Raw genomic sequence first — 18,346 nt, forward strand, 5'->3', positions numbered from 1 at the left:
TGCCTGGTGTACTCTCCCTCCAGGACTTTTGTTATGATTCTTTTCACACACTGGTATACTTGGCTTTGCCTAGCATACTCCCTTGCCAGGGCTTTTAGTATCTTATTTCCAATTGCAATTGTTATGGTTTCACAAAGTTCACAAAATGAGGGGTTATCCCTCTCTCCCCTTGACCTCTCTCAGGCTTTGTTTGCCTTGCGTGCAAATCCCAAACTTGTAACTATTCTGGTTCTGCAAAAGTTCACAAGGTGAGGGTGTATCCTTCTTCCCCCTGACCTCTCTTCGGCTTTGCTTCCCTTTCACACATTTGGAAAACTTGTATACTTTGTATACTCATTTCCACTTGTTCCTTTTGTCTCATATTTTTTTACATTCCATTCACTGGCCCTCATTACGACCTTGGCGGAGGTCCATGGTGCAATTTGCACCATGGTCCATGGCGCTAAGCTGCCAACTCCGCCATGGGGGTTGGCGGACTTACCGCCCCATTCCGAGGTTGGCGGGGCGGTAAGTCCCCAATCCCCATTTACCCTTCCCCATTCCCATTCCTGGCCCCATAGGGCATAATGGGAGTGGGGAAGGCGTTAATTACGCCACCGTAAATTACGGTGGCGTAATTAACAACAAGGTCCCTTAGCGCCATGGATTTTAACGCCTGCTAAAAGCAGGCGTTAAAATCACCATGGCGCTAGGGGAACTCGTACTCAGGCGGTAAGGTACGCCATGGTTTACGCCGGCGTAAACCCCTTTCCGCCAGGGTCGTAATGAGGGCCACTGTCTTTTAACCTTCTTTGGTAACATTGCCGAAGTGACCTGGTATCCCAATCTCAATTTTTTTGGACTCACTGGTTGACTGTACCAATCTTCATTTTCTCTCGTGGTAGATGAGGAACAGCATTTCAGTGCTCTGCCTCCAGTTTGCAGGCTCACCAGGTTCTCTCCCCGGTCTCCATGTCCTTTGCAACTCACACCTGGTTGCTGAGACTTTCTTCACAGGCTCACTGACTTCAGTCGCCGGTTACCACATACTTTGCGGCTACCACCTTTTTTGCGGTTGGTTCTCTGTACTTGGGTGGCTGAAATGCTGCTCTCTAGTTCTTGCGGCCACCAACCAGACTTGACTTTCTCTTCTGGTGCTGTCCCATTGCAGCACACCATTTCCTGCAGCCTTCCTCATTTTGCCTCATTCTGCCTGACCCTACAGCTGGTTGGCTCCAGGAAATTCTCTCCAGCCACTCAGTAGTCCCTCTGGTTCTTGCGGCCACCAACCAGACTTCACTTTCTCTTCTGGTGCTGCCCCAATGCAGCACACCGTTTCCTGCAGCCTTCCTCATTCTGCCTTACCCTAGAGCTGGTTGGATTCATGAAATTCTCTCCAGCAACTCAGTAGTCCCTCGGTCAGCGTCAAGTGGACACGGCTTCTCCAGGTAGCTTTCTCTTCCTCCATTCAGGTTCCACTTTTTTAAAAGTCCTGGCACTTGTCAAATGCATGTGAACACTAGAGTGCGTTCTGCACTTCTCAGTCTCATGGATCTTCATTGCTCCCTTCTGCCTCCTCGTCTCAGTATTCTCATATGTATGAAAAGGTTAAGTCAGGAAGGAACATCCCTAAAAATAAATGAAAGTGGGTATCTGCATTTGTCTGATGATGTCATGTTAAACTTTTGAGGGTCATCACCTCATATGTTGTCCTCCCACATATAGCAACTCCCAGAGTCAGGATCAGGTAGCAGCTGCCATCCCCTGGCCACATCGGGAGAAGCTATATCTCGGAAAGGAGTGATAACATCATCAGATTCATGCCACTTCTTTGACATCACATAATAATGTAGGCAAGTGCGCAACAGAAGAAAGGGCAACCTCACGACCGAAGAACTGCAAGGGCTTAAAACCCTAGAGCATAACAGAGAAATAGTGATCAAAGAAGCAGGCAAAGGCAGTAAAATTGCCATCCTGGACAGATCTGACTACATCAAAATGGCCACGACCCACTTCTCAACACCTGGCTGCTATAAGTGTCTCGATTTGAACCCTAGTTCCATCATTGAGATACAAGCTAATGAACTTGTTGATTAAAGGCATAAACGAGGTCTGCTAACTGATGATGAGCAAACATTTCTAAAAACAGAACACTCTAGAATGCCGACTATTTATTTCTTGCTCAAGATACACAAGGAGTATGTAAGAATCCAAAAAGAGAGACCCATACTAAGTGAAATAAGCGGGGTCAACAAGCCAATTGCCAAACATATCAATAACATACTTGCACCAGAAGTAGCAACAATTCCCAAGTACCCAAGGGACACAATGCACACCCTTCTGATACTACAGGATGTCAGTTGGGAACCACACTATCTCTTAGTGACCCTTGATGTCAAAGCACTATACACCGCAATTGATCATGCTTTGGCTATCAGGGCCATTGACTTTACATTTTCCAAGGCCTTTGCCTCTTTTTTCTCCCATTTGGAAATGATGAAAGAACTCCTGGAATTCTCTCTAACAAACAATGTCTTCATTTTCACTCAAAGCTGCTACAAACAAATAAGAGCTATTATATATTGGAGCAACATATGCACCAGTGATGACAAACCTGTTCATGAACCAATACGTGCAAGTGCATGCCCTCAAATAGCAAGAACACAACCAATACAAACATAAATGGTACCGCTATATAGATGAGGTTCTCATGATATGGACAGGTACCCAGGACCAACTTGAAACTTTCAAGATCTATCTTAACAACAACCGGTTTGGACTGGAACTGATAGGATCTGACAGCAATCAACACATTGGGCCTCATTACGAATTTGGAGGTAGCCATGCACTTAATGCCTCCAAACACGTGTCCGGGTCTGGGTTCCATGAATGGGGAATTACCGGGCCATTCTGACTTTGGAGGGCCCAGTATTTCCCCATTCAGGGAACCCGGACTATCCCCATTCCTATTTGAGCCCCCATAGCGCTCAATGGGAATGGGGCGCATGCTAACAATGGGCTTGTTAATGACGGGCCCGTTGTTAGCATGCTAGTTCCCTCGCGGGACCTGCAAAGGACATCTGATCTGACCAGATGTCCAGAGCGGGTCCCGCGAGGGAACCTCGTAATAGGGCGGAATGGGTATAACGGCGCCGGCACCATTACCGGCGCAGTTAAACCCATTCCGCCAGGGTCGTAATGAGGCCCATTGATTTTTTGGATCTCACAATCATGGTTGATGGGAATAAACGCAAAACCACCACCTATCGAAAACCCACAGAGGTAAACTCAGTACTCTTTGCCCCAAGCTTTCATCGGAGGTCGGTGTTTGAGAGCATTCCAAAAGGAGAGTTTATCAGAGCCAAGCGCAATTACTTTTCTGTTGGAGCATTTAAAGAAGAATGCGGACTACTGCAGACCTGATTTTCAAAGAGAGGATACACTGACAAATCAATTGATGCAGCAGTTTCTATGGCCACTAACAGGGTGCGTAAAATTTTACTGATCCCCCCCCCCCGGAGTAAACAATTGGCACACAATGATGCCATTAGATACTTGACCAGATTCCATCAGGACAGTCACAGAATAGAAAGAATCCCAAACAAGCATTGGCATCTCCTAGGGATTGACAAAAATAAACAAGAATGGCCCCAACTATCATACAGCAAAGCTCCCACACTGTGGACCCTCCTGAGTCCATCATTCATGGCACCACTGCAGCCAGAAATTGTAACTGGCCCTCATCTGCGAACGCGGCAGGGTTCTATAAATGTGGAACATGCTGATGTGTGGGCATGCCCAGAATGCAAAGTCAATCTGCTTCACTGAAGATCACAATCACAAAGTCACCCAATTCATTAACTGTAAATCTAAATTTGTTATATATGTAGTCATATGTATTTGCAACTTGAAATACATTGGTAGCACAAAAAGGGAACTTAGAACAAGAGTCAGAGAACACCTGAGCCTGCTTAGCTCACAAGATGCTAGATATCATTTGGCTATGCACTAGCAAGAAAAACACCAATGTGGCGGAAATTAATATATCAAGTTTGAAGGCCTGGAGCTAATGAACCAAGATCAAAGAAGCAGTGATAGAGAACGACGACTTCGACAACAAGAAGCAAAGCTCATCTGCACATATAGAACTGTCAGTAATGGCCTCAACACGGACCATGAGTTCAATGTATTTCTATAGTGTTGTCTCCAATGCATACTCTCTCTCTAGGAAACAGAAACAATCATAACAGAGCAATCACACTGTTTCAAATCAGCATTAGCTGCTGTTTGACCAATCTTAAGGTCTGCCCGGACCACTTCAACCACAAGACCACCTGCACTGCTACAGAACAGGATCAATACTATCCTTAGTATAGGATATTCCCCACTTGCTGCGCTTCGGTTTCTCCCCTGATATACTATTTGACACTCACCCCAATGCAGACACACACACACTTATGAGGCACAATAATTCACAACCCACTACTCATCTAATTCACTTTGCCGTCTGTGAACCACAGGCCCTCCTGGCCATACAGACACTGGACCCATACTCCCATGCATCTTGATAGACACAAACCACAAACCTCTATTTATAGATCCCACTCCACATTAATTTAAACAGCCGCTCGGTTAGCAATTAGGGATTTCTCCCTTAGAAATGTGTACCACAATGTTGGTCCTAGAATAGGCTTCCTGCATTAGGTTAATGCGCTTAATCATATACATTTCTTTTTCTCATTGTAACCTGCCACTTTACAGAGGGCCTGGTCACATGCCTTTATGAGCATCCACTAATCTACACAGGGCTGGCGTGGCACCGCGGGCCAATCATGGCCGTGTTTGACAAGCATGCCCTTCTACTCAGGGAAAAATCACCATGCGGCTTACACAACCACCATGGGCCAATCTTAGCAATCCTCGTGTATATAATTCTGACCCAAGATGGCGGCAGGATCGAAAGATCACCAGACTGATCATCTCACATCCGGAGGCCTCGCTGGCCCATCAGGTAAGCCCTTTCTCCCTACCAAACCCAACGGGCTAGTCTCACACCCCTGTGCGACACCACCCAGCCGACTCACACTTCCACCTAGCAGCAGACTCCCATCCACCTTAGCCCCCCACCACAGGCCTTTTTCCATGCAACATCAGCGGCCGCTGCAGCTCCGGCAACTAAGAGCCCTTATCACTTCATCCTCCATCACATTGGTAGGCTAGAATCAACAGGCACCATTTGCCGTATAGCCTCTTAACACAATCCGCTAAACTGGATCCCGGTTTTACTGATTATATGACTGCCGGCACTACGCCCTTTAATTGCATTGTCGAGCCGACTATAATGTTTCACTTTGATACCAGCAAACTCTGAATTATATAATGTCATAGGACCTCGCAGAGACAAATCACTTCACAGTGGATAGATCACCATGCATTAAATTGCTCTGCACTGTGCCAAGCCTCTTGTCAGAGCATTGCGCTACAAACAATATCATGACAAGATGCATCCCAATTCACTATGCCTTCACGCATGATCCATGCCTAACAGACTGAGGCCTCATCGCCACCTGTGATCACCACATGTCTCCAGGTGGGCCAGGTAGTCACCTCGCATGATCAGAGCCCTGACCCCAGCCAGCATGCCTCAACCCCTCTTTTGTACAGCACACAGGAACAGGCCCTTGTTAACCCCAAATCGGACGGGTCCATAATGGGGTGCGGCACCTACCCACTATGAACACTGGGATGCGTTCCCCCACCTTTTTTAACCACCAGAACATGCACTTCTGGCATGGTTTTGCATACCAGATACCTCAAGATGACAGTATCCTTCTTTCCTTCCTCTAGCTGCCCACAAGCCTCCATATAAAGGGTCCATCATACATATACTGACCACTGTAAGAACCTCATACACCTGGTTAATTATCTGAGAACCATATTTAACCTCCTTCTCTCTTGCTCCTTGGTGCACCACATCACCCATCTCTAATGGGACTTTTCAAGATCTTGAAACTGTATATGTTTTTGACACAAACTGCTGTTGCCCACTCAATCTGTGATGCAAATATGACACAAAAAATGTTATTCTCTAAAATATGTTTACTGTATAATTGGATGCAAATGCCATATACATATCATTGCATCATTGGACACGGAATACACTTAGTCACTTGCAATCACCCTCACGCACAAACACTTGTCACCGCAAAATTGATTTGAATTACTCATAGCCTTGATAAAGATCTTTAGGTCGAAACACGTGTTGGCTTGGTTTATGGAGAAACTAGCATGCCCATAGGTATGAAATAATAAAATAACACTGTACCACAAATACCGGTGGCACGATTCATCACTTGAATGCGCTCCATGCGCCAGCCTAATGAATCTCACCACAACCAATCCAGCAACAGGAGCGACATGGTTCCCTCAAAACCCCTTTCCAAATTCACATAATAATGTATTCATGTATCAGTATACCTAGACATTTGGCAATGCTGGATAATAGACTCACATAGTGTGAAAGTTACAGAGCCTCATTATCTGACTGGCACTAGAGTACTGCCCACAGTTTCAGTGGAGTTCCTTGACTCAACTGTGTGAATACCCATTGATATAGTCTGAGTATCAGTAAAAAGAAACTGACCACTCCCATCTGCCAGCATAACTGATTTAGGAAAGGTTGCTGTCGCTTCCAATTCCAAACAAAGCTTGAGCTCTGGCAGAATAATTACCTATTTGTTTATTTAGAGAGACTAACCTTCACCCCATCAACATCAGATTCGCCCCCTCAATTCTACAGCTCAGGAAGGAGCTCACGACCCTCCTCTTCAAGAAATGGCTCCTCCCTAACACCTGGGGCCACACACCCTGCACTCCCCACCCTATCTGCAACCCAGTGATCTGCTCCCCCCTTTCTCCTACCCTGGTTGATTGTAGATCCATTGCTGACAAATTGCCCACCCGCCCCTGTTTTTATTTCCCACTTGCCCTGTATCTCTGCTTTCCTCACCGTGTTCTTCCCCTTATGATTATGATTGTGAAGTGCTCCAGGGGTTTCTGAAGCTCAATCAATATAATAATAATATAATAATAATAATAATAAATAAAATACTTGAAGATAAGGAATAAAAGAGGGAATTTTGCTGGGAAAAAAGAGGAAATGCAAGACATGATTGGGTGTATAAGGAGGGTGGAAAATTGCTATTCAAGTGTTCGACGGATAACTCACATTGAGTGGACTTTTAATGGCTCGCATTGATTCAAGTTAGCCTAAAGAATTATATTTTATCTTGTTAGTTGTCTTTCTGACATTCACATTTTCTTTGCTTTCGTTCCTGCTTTGCTCATTGTGTGTTAATTTAGTATGTGTTAGCCCTCCTTTTGAAGTTAGGATGTAATTTGCTTATTTCATAATTTGGCTTTGAGTTTCTTCATTTGATTATGAAATTGTGAAACGTTTGTAACAAACTATATACACTAAATAAATAAATAAAATAATAATAATAATTTCTAAAAAAAAACAAATGGGCAGAGCCCACACAATGTAAAAATACTTTGAGATGATGGTTATCATAACATGTTTGATACTGCCGATAAAAGAAAACTGATGATGTCACTACCTGAAACATGATCTTCTGATTTCTAACAAGTTTACTGATGTTGGCCGAACGAGCAGTGCTAGGAAGTAGGAACCCATCCAATGTGTACATCCAGATAGGTGGCTCTATACACTAATGGTTCCTTCAATTTCTATTGGTGCCATCCCAGAATTTGGGTTTTAGCTACATTTCTTTTGCATGTAGAACCCATGCTATATGCGTGAGCTTGACCAGTAAAGCAGGAATCAGATTTTGCAGTCAGTGCGTCTTCTGTGAAAAGCACCAATCTTAATTCCAGACAGATATTTGGGCATAGGCAAACATTTGCTTTGGCTTTCTGATATTTCAGACAAATGCTCCAGAAACACAGTAAACAAGGAAGATGACAGGGGAGAGCACTGCCAAAATCCCCCTCTTCATCTCGCATTCCGGGGAGGGCACCATACCTATTCTAACATCTGCTTATTCAGGACCGGAAAGCTAAAAATAAACACCATGCACAGTTTTGTGTTTTAGGATCTTTTGAAGAATCTAATGACACAACCACTGATTCTGGTGATTTACTTCCCATCCCATATTCCATGCACCGGGATATGGTGGGAGAGGGAGACTTTGGGCCTCATTAGGAGTTTGCTTGTCCGGCAACAAGGGTGCCGGCAAGCTTACCGTGGCCGCTCTGCCTGACAGGTCTGACCCTGCCGGGCACAGCGGCCATAGTAGGCAGACCCGTCACGGAAGCACCGGCACAGTTAGGAACAGTGCCGGTGCTTCCGTGTCCCTAATCCCATAGAGTCCTATGAGAATGGGGATTTACAATTTACCATTGCCTGACTTCCCGGGCTGCCGGACTCATAATCAGCCAGTGGCACCGCGGTTAGGCACCAGTAAAATATTACAGGTCCGTCGTCAACCCACCAGTACCACCGGCAGGGTTACCACCGACCCGTAATGAGTCCTATGACGGAGGAGTTTTAGGAGTACCATGCCTATCCTGATATATCTGTGCAGCTTTAAAAACAATTGCCCATTACATGATACAACGCAAATGGCAAGTATGCACATCAACACATGTCCGTCACACACACACAATGGATGCAAGTGAATGAGAAAACCCACATCGTGACATGCATGAAACCAATGAGAGAATACCACACATTGAAGTATGAAAAAAAAATGTATTGAACACAAAAGCAAGGGGATTAAATCAAATCACAAAATAATGGAAATAATAAAGAAAATGCAGCATGTTCCAAAAAAACGAAATAAAAAATATGAAAGCAGAATCCAAATAAATCCAAATGAAAATGGGTCCAAAGTGTCAATCCAGCAAACCAAATCCAAAGAAAAAAATAGGAATAATCCATTGCTCCATGCTGAACAAAAAAAATAATGATCAGAAATGCAGTCTTCAACTATATACAAAGAACAAATCCAGGGTCCACAAGCCCAACTATTGAAAGGAAACCTACAAAAAACTCTACCTAATAAAAAACTATCTACAAAAAGGTGGGGCATAGTCCAAGCGCCCCAAATGAAAGAAAAACATAAATGAAACCTAGCACTAATTAACTATATACAATGGCGGCGGGCAAGTCCTACGGCTCACTAGTTGATTTCCCGGGCCAAGGAATCATTGAACTACTGTTCAACATCCTGGAGGCGGGCCTGTTCCCTGGCCCCGAGGTCTCGCAGGGATAACGCCATGTCCACCTCCAACTCCCTGCGAATTCCTTCGAGGCACTCAGCCTGCCTCAGCGCCCTGCGCATGGAGTTCTCCGCAATGACCATAGTGAGCCGGGCCTCTTCCGCCTGCCGCCGCTCCACATCTATCCGCTGGCCCAACCGCTGCCACACGGAAGACACTCCGATTCCAGGTTCCTCCTGCCCTCCGGCCGATGCCTGCCCCTCTGATGTTGATGGCCCCGAGCAATGATGCCTCCCACGTTGAGCCTGCTGCTGCCTCGGACGCAACTGCCTCTGCCAGCACAATGGCATCCAGGCTGATGGAATCCACTGGCACCGTCATGCACGTGCCCTGCCCGATGATGCCACCACATCCTCCATCTGCTGGGGTCCAGTTGCTGGGGTGTCCACCCCTGCTGGACCTCCGACTCCTGACTGTGGCAGGGATGGGATCGCCACCAAGCTGGCTGCGTTGGTCGGGGCAGGTCCACAGGGGGCCCTGGTGGCATCTGGGCCGGAAGACGGAATGGAGAACGGCTGGCGCATAGTCTCCACAGAGGAGGAGAGGGCAGCCAGAGTGCCCGATACATGTACGAAACCCCTGACCAAGGCCCCTCCCAAATGGGCCACATTGGCACGCAGCTCTTCGTGATGGCGTGCATGCGCCCGCCAGGAAGCACGCACGTCATCACAAATGTCACGTGTGCGCAACGCGACACCAATCAGGACAGTCTCCATACGGTCACGGGTCCCCTCGTCCGCAGGTAGAGGAGTGTCAGATGACATGGACCTCCCCCCTACCTGCGGACGGGCCTGGGATGGGGCATCCCTGCTGGTGCATGGTGGTGCAGTCACAGTGTCGGGGACAGTGACATGCACAGACCCCTCCACGGCGACCTGTGCTGCCTCCTGCCCCTGGACTGTACCACTTGCACCAGTGGTGCCACACCCACCAGACCTCACATGCAGCACACTAGCGTCCTCCTCCTCCTCCTCTGTGCAAACCACCACCCTGGATGGCTCCACACTGTCTTCCGCCATTGCAAGCCCCTGTGGGGGCTCACCCATCCCTTCCGCTGCAGCCATAGTGGTAGACGCGGCACCAGTCCCCTCACTCCCGTATGATGGTAATTCCTGGAAGGGTGACTGGGCCTTGCGTTGCCGGCCGGTGGAGGCATCCCTGCCGCTTTGCTCCACAGCGCCGTCTCCACCCTCTTCTTCACTTGCCGCTGTGTAGAGGGAGACATAGAACACAAGCATCAGGGTACTGTACAATAGTCCCCTAGACAGGAAGCAATAGCACATGAGTGGCACTGTCAAACGTCACTTCCATCATGTCCCTCCACAACACATGGGTCAGTGCAGGCAACACACATGCAGAAACAGGCATGGCGCATGTGAAGAACATTTGCATACATGTCCAAGGAACTGTTGAAATATACGATAGTGGTTTGAAACTCACATGCATCATGGGTCATACTGATCACATGCACATACATCACCGTAGTTTCATCCATCTGGCCTCATACACCCCCCCAGAAACAGTGGAGACAAGGATGACTAGGCTGCATCAGTGAATCAGAACATTGTCACAGACATGTGTCATGCATCCATGGCGTTTACAAGTCTCACACACGCTACTCAGACACATAGACATGTACACCATACATGTCCTTGACAGCAGCAGCCATCTCTCACACTCCATCCATGTCCAACAACAGAGACAGGCATGCATTCATGTGTGCATTCTGCATGTTGCTTCGCATGTTGCATTGTAACACATGAACCATCTATGTGGTTCACACATGACTGGTCTCACATGCGGCACCATGATGTCCCTGCACACACACATCCATGCATGGCCTATGTCACACATACAGGCAAGTAGCTGACTACCAGCACACTGCAACATGCCCTGTTTCACACAGCAATGCATGGCCACTAACCGCTGGACTCCAGACATGCCTGCATTCTGAGGATCTGGTGGCGAAGCACTGGGCAAATGCGCTCCAGGACCCTCATCTGCTGGTTGGTAAGCTGGACCCGCCACCCCAGTGCATCCTCTGCGTCTAAGAGGCGCCGGGCCTTCTTGAGTGTCCTGGACTTGTAGTCCTCCCAGCGCTTCTGGGCGTGTTTGATGTTGCGGGGTGCCACCCCCTGCGCGTTGATGGCACCCACTATGTCCGTCCTAATCCTCCTCCATCCTTCCTTGTAGGCACGCGATGGCGTGAAGAGGGCATCATACTGCCCCAGGACTTGCTCCACCAGGATGCCAACTTCTTCGGAAGTGAAGCTGGCAGCCCTCTGCCTCTCTGGCTGGGGGTTGCCACTCATGCCGGAAGGTGTTGTGTCGGACATGGCAACCCCCGAGGCAGGTGTGGGCGGGCAAATGGGTCCTGGGGCTGGGCTGTGGAGTGATGGAACACAAGTCGGGAGTCTTGTGTTCCAGCAGGGGTAGTCACTGCAACTGGACCCCTGCAGATGGCAGATGTGCAGGCAGCAAATGGCAGGGCACGGTGGCAGCAGGCAGGCAGGCAGCAGCAGATGGCTCGTGGGAGGGTATTCAGGACTCTGGGGGGCAGGAAAATGGCTTTCTGGGCAGGTGCATGGTCTTCCGTGTGTTGTCGCGTGGCCAGCTTTATACGGAGTGATTTGGCACGTGAAAAAACTGCACACCAGCGTGTGATTCGAGGAAAGGCCCTTAGCGCGTAAGTGATGTTACGCATGCGGGCATTTCCCTCGTGATGGGTGCATAGTGAATCAGCACGCGAAAAAACTGCACGTCCCTGTGTTAATGCGTGTAATCCCAGGAAAGGGCCTAAGCGCGTAAGTGACGTGACGCATGCAGGCGTTTCCCTCAGCACGGGTTAAAGGTGAGAGGGGCCAGCAGTTTGCCGTACGTGCCTTTCGTGGAGACTGACGCGTGTGTTTCTACTTTATGTTGTTTCGCGCACCATCACTACTTCACAGCGGATCAAGAACATATCTCTTCTTTTGGCGCGGGTATTGGCTATGCGTGTTTTTCATTATTACGCTAGTCAGACTGTGAATCATGCATGCTATTTTTCCCACTGTGGGCCCCCTGTGTATCGCGTACCGTTTTCGAGTTCACAGTAGCTTGCGTGTCCCACACGTACGTGTTTTTCGTGTCCCTAGGTGCCACCATGTACTGCGGGAGGTTAATTCGACACACGTGGGCTACTGGGGTTGCATGCATGGTTTTACAGCAGTTTTGGGGTGCCTGAGCGTTGCGTGACCCGTCACTTAATCACCGGGGTCACATACAGCCTTGCAGGTGCAGGGGTGCAGTTAACATCTTGTATCCCACCCACTTCACCCCAATTGCCCAGGACAATTGGCATGTACATCTCCCATTGGCACTACTACATCTGTGCCGGCACTACTCCATCTGTGCCATGGCTGGGAGGCCACGAAAGGTGAGGGGCGCCTCAGCTGGGCATACTCCCCATGGTGACCGTGGTCAGGGACGTGGGCGAGATGACCAGGGAGTAGGGGGACTCCAGGGTGTCCAGGGTGGCTGCAGAGGGGGAAGAGGCATAGGTGCGCCAGCTCGGCACAATGTTTTGCCACGTATTGGTGCAGTCATGCCACCACCCCCCGCGGCTCCGGGAGATGCAGCTCTTGCATCTGGCACTGGCGCCCATGTGACCCGGCAGTCCGTTTCATCGACTGCCACGGGCCCAAGGGTAGTGGTAGCTGCAGGTGCAGTTGTGGACACCAGCACCCAGGCTCAGGGTCTGCCAGCGCAGGCTGCGTTGACACTTGAAGAGTCCATGGAAGATTTCCAGGAGGTCAGGAGGCACACAGTAGGTGCACACAGGGCTGCCCTGACCGAGGCACGTGTCCCTGGGGCAGTAATGACATCTGGTGCCCTAACCAGCCGGGTGTTGGCAAGTTCAGAGGCAGATGCAGCCGACACCACCCCGGTTGTGAGTGTACCAATCAGGACAGTCCCGGTCAATGATCCTGGCACAGCGGATGTTGCTGCACAGCGTCCATTCCAGGGCACCCAGCATCCACTGACGCAAATCAGGGCTTCACTCCATGTTCCACCTGCCACTCTCTCGGCTCAAACCACCAGCTCCACTGTCCATACTGATCAGGGTGGCATTTGCCAGCCAGGGCCCGGACCAGCGCTCCATGTGTATTCCATGCATGCCCCTATGTGTCCTTGACAGGATGATCATTGTAGTACGTGTCCAGGATGATCTACATTTCTTTGCATTTGATCATCCATTCCATGCCCACTCTGGCTCAGTCCTGCATCACACACATGTTTAGGGTGTCACAGTCGGTGCAGTGCACAGGCCTCCCCCAGTTCAGGCCCACTGACTCTGTTCAACTTGTGTAGCGGCTTCTGCACACATGGCTGTACTACTGAGGGGTCATCATGTGTCCTGCTTTCTGTCCCATCATCATCTGCTGTGTTGTCAGTTGACTCAGATGATGCAATTGATGCTAGCCACCACTGTCTGCCAATGCACAGGTCTCTGGTCTCCCTTTCGCTGCCATGCAATGCATCCTTGCATTTTCACTTAGGGGGAGGGGGGGTTTGCTTGTAGCCATGCAACACATTGCATGCACATTGCACGTGATGCCTGAACTTGCCTTTGCACTGCCTTCAAGTTAATTGATACACATCATGATGTACTTGTTCATGTAGATAGTGGATAACGTACACATGTTCTGCACTGCATCAACCCAATTCAGAGCCGTGTTACACCGTTCTACATCCCTACTCCCTGATGCTATGTCAAAGTGACCTGGCATGCATGCCAGGTTCACATATATGTGTGACATGTCTGCTTCATGTGTTGGCTGTCTGTGTGATGTCTGTGTGTGTGTGTTATGTGCTCCTGACATGAGTACTAATGTCAATTTTTCTCCACTTTCCAGATGATGATGCAATGGAGCCAGAGGATGGTGTTGTCATGTCAGACACAGGTTTGCTATCACACCAGCAACCCGGCACAAGTGGTGGTCGTGGGGTGGTAGACCACGAGAACCCACATGTGTAACAGACCATCTTGTGTGTGGCTGGCAATGAGTCAAGCCCGGATGATCACTCTGACGATAATGTCGTGTTGGATGTGTATCGGGTTAATTCGTCAATGGTGAGTGATTCTGATGTGGATGCTCCTCTGTCCGCGACACCTGCACTGAGGGGCCAGACGGTGGCGGGACCGCCACCTGTGGTGGATCGGGATGCAGGGTCACCCTCCACACCAGTTTCTGATGTGCCTGGGGCATCACGTCGATGGGGAAATGTAGTCCTGCAGCCGTGGGAGGTGCCAACCCAACAAGGACGTCAGCGCCTTGGGCCCCGCAGGTGTCAGGCCCAGCAACGCGGTGACCGCGTGCCACTGGGGTATACTGAGTGGGAACAAGCCATGGTTGCCAATTCAGAACACCAAGGGGCAGCAATTGATAACATCGCTGAAAGCATGGAGTGTGTTGCCCAATCTGTGCTACCCCCTGCTAGGCAGGTGGAACTCCAGCAGCGGGCGGCACAGTCCACGGCCCACTCTCTCAGGCTGGGCATGGCGGCCTCAGAAAGGGTACGCCGGGCTGAAATGGTGCCTTTGCATCAAGCAATTGCTGCTCACGCAGAGGCACACATGGAGGCCTTGAGTTTTGAGTATGATTCCCTCACATCCACTCTGGGTGTGCTCTTGATGTCTCAGAGGGAGCGGTCAGAGGAGAGGTTTGCGCAGCTTGAGCGTACCATCTCGGCTGAGCTACGTGCTTGCCGGGAGGTGCATCAGTTGTCCAGCCAGGTCATGCAGGAAGAACTCTGTGTTACACTTGTTACCTTGCAAGAGGAAACACGCGTATCACAGGAGGTTCTGCATGCTTACCTACGTGTCATCGCCACACAGAACCAGGCTCCCCCGTCCGGCAGACTTGGTGTCGACGAGGGGCAAGCTACATCTAGGCGTGGTCAGGCTCTTGTGCCACGTCTACCTTTTCAGGAAGAGGCTGACTTGGACAACGAGATATCTCCCACACAGGTCGGCCTGTGCAGGTGTTGAGCCCATGGAGGGGTTTTTTTGTCTCAACATCATCGCATGTGGGTGTTGAGGTGCACCCTGTACCTCCCCCCTCCTGGGTGCCTCCCCCCCGGGTCGTATGTGGCGATTTTTCATTTTTCATTTTAGTTTAGTTAGTTAAAATTGTTTTTGATAGTTAGTTTAATTAGGTAATGTTGGTTTTTTATAGTTAATTTAATTAGTTAATATAGTTTAAAATTGCTTGTCCAGTGTGCATTAGTGACAGTGTGGTGCTTTGTGGCTTTTGAAAGCATCCACTGCCTGTTCCAGCTGGGCCCTTCAAGCTTGTCTCGTGTATGTGTTTGTAGCTACTCCTGCTTCCCTTATCCAAGGGCTCGCAAGGATGGTTTGGTGTTACAGTCATTTACACAAGGGCTTTGGACTGTCACATCTGTGGCCTGTCTGCTGCTGTACTACTTGTGTTAACACCCCTAGTGGGGATTGTGGGGGTTTTATCCACAGCATGTCTGTATTAGACATGGGTGGGTTCATGATTGATGTGTCCATTAATTGATATACATTGTGATGTATGTTTCTTTTCTTTGCTGTACATGTGCTTGATGCACTTCATGCTGTAGACAGTGGCCGGCACCCTTTGCCTGTCAAAGTCACACTGATGGTGGGAGGAATTCTGATGTAGGTCTCTGACATGGCCCAGTCACAACCAGCATGAAGAGACACACAGGGAACTTTCCAGCGTTAATTATATGTTTTGTGCCCTTTCTGCAGGAGAATGAGCCTCCAGACCACCTTTGCCAGCCGACATGGGGCATAGTACTACAGACAGCTTGCCACGTTTGTTGTGCAGACATGCGCATGTGTGCGCAAGCAGTGGCACAGGGCTTGTGCTCAGACGTCCAACAGAAGCAGACGTGTTCCCAGGAGCTCCAAGCAAGGTGAGCAGGACAAGGGGGCCACACTGCAGCCAACCTTCCACCAGGCCACTTGCACATGCATGCTAAGTAGCGCCACTGATGGGGAGCTTGGACAGATATTGTTGTTGAAGCGCACAGTAGAGCTAAGATGCGTTGGGGGACAAATGGCAAGTTGCTTTCCAAGTTGTCAGGGGCACACGCAGGGGCTGTCGCACATATCCTCTGGTCCCCCCTGCTCCATAGAAGCAGAGTTATTAGTGCAGTAGCGTTCCTAGCCAGATACTTATAAAGCTTACAGGGACACCCACCGAGGCACAGACTTGTGTTCAGTGCATATCATTGGCATGTGCAAATTGACATGTGCACTACCTATTAAATTCTGCGGATGCCAGAACAACTTGTACTGAAGTCGCACCTCGCTATACGCGTCTAGCTGCTCACCCAGGGACCATTGTATGATGTGTGATTCTTGACGCATTGGTCTTCCATTTCCCGCGCGCCCACATGCGCCTGCCTTACTGCATTGACCGTGTATGAACCATCACGGGGGAAAGCTAACGTATGGGTACAAAGCAGCAGACAACAGTGTTTTTCTGTGGAGGAGTCACTTACTTTGGGACATGAATGGTGTTGTGTGTGTGTGTGTTGTAAACATACACAGATTAGTAACTCACATTCTCTTTGCAGCATTGAACTGCTCCTGTTACCGGACCTGAGAGTGTGCAGGCAGGAGGCCAGCACTCACCCCAGAGATAAGTCTCTCTTTGGCTTGCATTTGACTCATTTGGTACAATGTGCATGATGAAAATGTTTTGTCCGATTGAGTATGTGTTATTGTCAATAGTTGTTTTTTGTATTTTGCCTACTTTCCCTTGTCAATCCTACTCCCCTCTCCTGCCCCTCTTTCCGGTTATCCTGAATACCAATGCCTATCTGAACAACATATCCCTGACCCTCCTTTCCTGCTGGGGTCTCAGAAGCCTGTGTAAGTTTGACCTTGCAGGTGCCCAGACCACGGAGGGGGTTGTTGGTTCATGCCACTTCTGCGCCTAGACACCGGAGCTCTGACACTACCCATCAGTTGTTGCATCATCATTGTATATTATGTACCGAACATGGTACCCATCCTGTTGGAGCATTGTTGAACTGTGCTACGTCGGTTGTTCTATCATTGTGCTCAGACATGTGCTTGGACATTTTCTGCTACTTCAAGTCATCTACTGGAGACTCTTCAAGGGTTTTTTGGTGCCAACAGGCGTTTTCCCTGGTTTGTGAGTTTGGCTCCTTGGAGTTCTCTGCGATTTGGTATTTTTACCAGTCAAGGTGGCCTCTGAGGGGGCTGGACCCTATTTACACGCAAGGTAGAACATGGAGACCTAGGGGTAGGGTGACCCTGTAGCCAGGTAGACTTGAAGGAAGAAGGCTACATACCCCAGACAGAGTTGTTCAGGAGGTCATGGTGATGTGTAAATGAGGGAGGGCCTTTTGTTGTTGAACAGTTGGCTTGGGCTACAGTGTTTTGGGCACTCTGACATTGTAATTGTGGGGTACTATGTACATGATGTGTTCTGCTGGTCAATGCTTGTTCCTGTGTTGTCTTTCATTTTCAGGTGTCAGGGGATTGCTGTGGTTTGACATGCTGGGGTGTGCACATGGGCAATGTTCACATGTGATGTATACAGGACACTGAGGGTCACTTGATTTCACATGCATGTATTGAGTGCATGTCCCTACTGACACACACAGTTGCACAATGATCCACCACATGTATAACCACCCTTCCATGGCTACAGGTGCACACAGATTGTCTTCTGGGACCCGCTGTGTCCCTGCAGCGTATGATCTATGACCATTTGGGGATCCTGTACATGCGTCAATTGGTTATTTATTTAATTAGTCCTTTTCATGTGATGCTCAAGGTGTATCTGCAACACAATGGCTGCTCACTGTGCTGTGTGCTGAGCAGTGTGTTGCAGGAGACACACACAGCACACGGGTTCTGGAGTAGGGATTTTGCCTTGCCCAATGTGCATGTGAACAGGCATTCAGTGTTATGTTCATGCTACGACTGGTGGAAAGCATTTGTGTGTGACTTGGTATGTGTGGGAGGTTGTTGGTCAGTCATTTCATCTGATTCGAT

This window comes from Ambystoma mexicanum, chromosome 2p (genome assembly GCF_040938575.1).
Source record: "Ambystoma mexicanum isolate Mex_15411 chromosome 2p, UKY_AmexF1_1, whole genome shotgun sequence".
NCBI classification, from domain to species: domain Eukaryota; kingdom Metazoa; phylum Chordata; class Amphibia; order Caudata; family Ambystomatidae; genus Ambystoma; species Ambystoma mexicanum.